The sequence below is a fragment of the Odocoileus virginianus genome, chromosome 18, assembly GCF_023699985.2.
Source record: "Odocoileus virginianus isolate 20LAN1187 ecotype Illinois chromosome 18, Ovbor_1.2, whole genome shotgun sequence".
Lineage (NCBI taxonomy): Eukaryota > Metazoa > Chordata > Mammalia > Artiodactyla > Cervidae > Odocoileus > Odocoileus virginianus.
The window spans coordinates 22,305,527-22,310,029 of record NC_069691.1 but is presented as its reverse complement, the minus strand read 5'-3'; positions in this window follow the sequence as shown (position 1 = coordinate 22,310,029).

The following is a 4,503-nucleotide window of genomic DNA, read 5'->3' as shown; positions in this document are numbered from 1 at the left end:
ATGAGCATATAACTGTAGGGTAAATTTCTGCAAGCAGAATTTCTGGGTCACTTATAATTTGATAGATATTGCCAAATTATGTTTTTCAGGGGTTGTGTCATGTAAGGGATTGCAGATTTTCTTTGTTAGATCTCTCCTGTATGAAAAGAAACTGCTTTCCACATGGTTACTCTCTGAAAGTTTGTGGTCCCCACCATTGATACATGTTAAAATTCTAATCCTGAAAGATGATAATATTAGGATGATGGGGCCATTGGGAGGTGCTTAGGTTATGAGGATAGAGCTCTCATGAATGGGATTTGGTGTTTTTACAAAAGAGATCTCACAGAGATTGCTTGCCCCTTCCATCATGTGAAGACACAGCGAGAAAGTGCCATCTATGAACTAGGAAGAGGGTCTTGGGCAGAACACAACCAGGCTGGTACCTTAATCTTGGACTTCCCAGTTTCCAAATGATGAGAAATAAACTCTGTTTATAAGCCACCAAATCTGTGGTATTTTGTTATAGCAGTTCAAGTGTACTAAGACACACATCATCAGAACTAGGCATCTGGGGGGTTCGGGGGGGCTGGATTATGTATACTTATGGCCGATTCACGTTGTTGTATGGCAGAAACCAACACAATATTGCCAAGTAATTATCCTCCAATTAAAACAAATAAAGAAGTGGGCATCTTCTCTATTCTCTAGGGTACAAGTTGAATCTGGCTTACTTGGTGAAGGTTTTCTAGCCCTTACTATTTCTTCCCTCCTTTACTTCACAGCATTTGCTGTCCTCTCTTCTGTCTTGAGACATTTTTTAAAGTCTCATCTTCTCTTATTGTTTAATTCTTCCTAAATTTATATACTGTCTCCTCAGACTGTAAGCTTCATGAGAGCACAAGTCACGTTAAATATCTTTGATTCCCCCATAATACCATGTAAACACTTGGCATGTAGAAGAAGTCTGAAGAGTTAGTCACCCACTGAGAAGCTTGTAGTAGAGCTGTGGGAAATGGGAGTGGAATTTATGTATCAAAGTGGTACTTTCTAGGTCTCAGCTTTGGCATGGGATTGGGAAGGAAAACTGACCCTCATATGCCCAAGAGGGAGGCAGGAAATACACAGAGAAAAATAAGATTAATATGTTGAGATATAACACAATCCTGCCAGAACTTATTCTGGTAAACCATTTATTTCTTATGTTGAGAATTTTCCTGTCCCAAAATGTAGGCATTGGAACGCTGTCCTAATTCAGTTCTGTCACCATTGGAGTCATCCTCAGGGTTCTCAAAGTGTTGAATGTAGCAGTGTGTGATTCTTTGACTAGTCTCCGGCCAAGAGACGCTGCAAGTGTAGAAACTGGATGCGTCTTCACCTCCTTTTACCTCCCCTTCAACCAGGATGATGATGATGTTCGGGCCCCAGCCTTGCAGTGGGTGTCTCTTCTTACCATTTTTGACCTCCTTTCCCTCTCTGGATCATTCCGTGGTTTCCCATCTGGACTGAAAAGCTCTGATGAGGAACTGAATCCTGGGGTTGTGGGTGAGATTTCACTCTACACTCTAGGCTGCTGCCCATCTCCCCAGCCTGTCTCCCTTCTTGGTGAGATAGGATAAGCCACTCTTATATCCTAGAGTGGGCACATCGACTGGGAAGTGGAGATCGGTGATCTGTTTACTGATAATATTTACTTGAGTGCAAATAGATATTCAGAACTTCCTGTCCATCCAACTGCATTGTTATACTATAGAATCATCACTCCGATCACAAATTGATGGAAAACAGTCAAAATACGATAGTTTCACAACAGTAAGAAACTGAGAAGTATATATCTTAGCTAATGTTCCACAACTTACTCTCCATTAAAAATTAATGTTACAGTTTTATATATATATAACATTTGAATGACCATTGTATTTTTCTATCGAGGAAAAATAATTAAGTAAATAATCAGCAAGAATTATAATACAAACTTTAAAAAAAAAACCTTCCCATAATATCACTGCAATTGTGTATTTTTATTATGTATTTTTGCCTTAAAAAGTTATTTTTGGCTGCGCTGGATCTTCATTGCTGCATGTGGATTTTCTCCAGTTGCAGCAAGCTGCGGCTACTCTTCGTTGAGGTGCTCAGGCTTCTTACTGCAGTGACCTCTCTCGTCGAGGAGCACGGGCTCTAGATGCATGGGCTTCAGGAGTTGCAGCACGCAATCTCAGCAGGTGGAGCACACCGGCTTAGTTACTCCACAGCACATGGAATCTTCCTGGAGCAGCGATCAAACTCATGTCCCCTGCATTGGCAGGCAGATTCTTATCCACTGTACCACCAGGGAATTCCAATTTTGCCTTATGAACACTCCAGTTTTTCTTAACTTTCCTGATTTGGGAGCTTTCCAGGTAAATGTGGTGCACTTTTGTGGCACACCTCATCACCAGGCCATGACATTAAATGAGATAATATGTGTAATTCTAGTGCCTGACACAGAATACATGCTCAATAAATAGTAATTATCATAATTACTTTATTTTCTTGGGCTCCAAAAACACTGTGGATGGGGACTGCAACCATGATATTGAAAGACACCTGCTCCTTGTGAGAAAAGCTATGACAAATGTAGACAGTGTATCAAAAAGCAGAGTTATCACTTTGCTGAGAAAGGTCCATATAGTCAAAGCTACTGTTTTTCCAGTAGTCATGTACAGATGTGAGAGTTGGACCATAAAGAAGGCTGAGCGCCGAAGAATTGGTACTTTTGAACTGTGGTGTTGGAGAAGACTCTTAAGAGTTCCTTGGACTGCAAGGAGATCCAACCAGTGACTCCTAAAGGAAATCAGTCCTGAATATTCATTGGAAGGACTGATGCTAAAGCTGAAACTCCACTACTTTGGCCACCTGATGCGAACAGCCAACTCATTGTAAAAGACACTGATGCTGGTAGAGATGGAGGGTAGGAGGAGAAGGGAGCAACAAAGGATGAGATGGTTGGATGGCATCATCGACTCAACGGACATGAGTCTGAGAAAACTCTGGGAGACAGTGAAGGACAGGGAGGCCCAGCGTGCTGCAGTCCATGGGGTCGCAAAGAATCGGACACGACTGAGCAACTGAACGAGAACTGCTTCAATCTGGTTAAAATTTAACCTCTTAAAAATATTTATTTATTTATTTATTTATCTGGTTGCACCAAGTCTTAGTTGCGGCATGTAGGATCTCCCATCTTTGTTGCAGCATGCAGGATATTTGGTGGCAGCATGCAAACCCTTAATTGTAGCATATGGGATCTAGCTCTCTGATCAGGGATTGAACCCAGGCCCCCTACATTGAGAGCACAGAGTCTCAGCCAGTAGATCACCAGGTAAGGCCCTAATCTGTTTTAAAATACAGATAATTCTGAAAATATTTAAATTACAATAGGAAAAATTTGGTTTGTAATAGTAATTTCCTTGAAACTTAGGGGTGGGGCTGGAATATGGAAAAATTATAAAAATGAAATGTAGCTATCTTCACAAATTTGGTTAGGTATATGTATAGTGGAAAAGTTAATTCTGAATTCTAAGTTTTAAAATAGTAGTAATCTATCTGTTTCTAAAATATTTAGATAAAAATATATTTGGTCCACTTGTGGTGGACAGTCACATGCTTATAAACGGGATTGGAGTAAAAGCTTAATGAAAGCTCATGATCCATTTTCAGGCTAACTTCCAATGTCACAAAATTTCATCCAGAACCATGACCACCAAAGCCAGCCAGAAAGTCTGGTCAGAAAGGTGAAATATTCTGATGTCAGCTAAAGATTTTTATTGTTTTCATTGCCCAGCAGTAGCATAAACATTATATCATCATTCTACAAAGATACTGATGCTTGTTCTTTAGAATCATCTATAATCTGTCATATATTCTTAGAAATAGTCATCATTATCTTTTAAGAATATCTGATTTAGATAAATGATTAAAAGTCTCTTTAAGATTGATGACTACGTAAGTTAGTTGACACATTAAATCAACAGGCCTTAATCCTCAACTTTGTTCTAGGTTTCTCACTTCCTTTTCAGAACCTGATGACTGAATAAATCCAGCTTCACATGCATGGGGTTGCATATCCATGTCTACTGATCTGAGAAGAGTACTCTTGTAAAGGAAAGTCCCTTCATTTCCCAATAGTTCTCTTGAAGATCACTTTTCTCTCATCCCCCTTCCTTCAGATCTTCACAATAGTAATTTGAACACTTTTCAAAGTGAACAGAGTGATTTGACTCTTTTCTTCGTACTATTCTAAAGGAAGCTATCGAGTGAGAGAGGATGAAAATTTTCAATACATTCTTTAGAACACGCTTTTGATATTTTTCATCATATGGGTTGCAAAAGTATACTGTGTAAACATAGAAGCTATGTTTACATAGCTATGAAAAACAGAACTAAGAACGTAACTGAAGATATTCCAAGTAACTGTCTCCATTGCAATGTTAAACTGAGAATATTTTTATAAAACATGTAGGAAACAAGAAAATTGATACACGGATG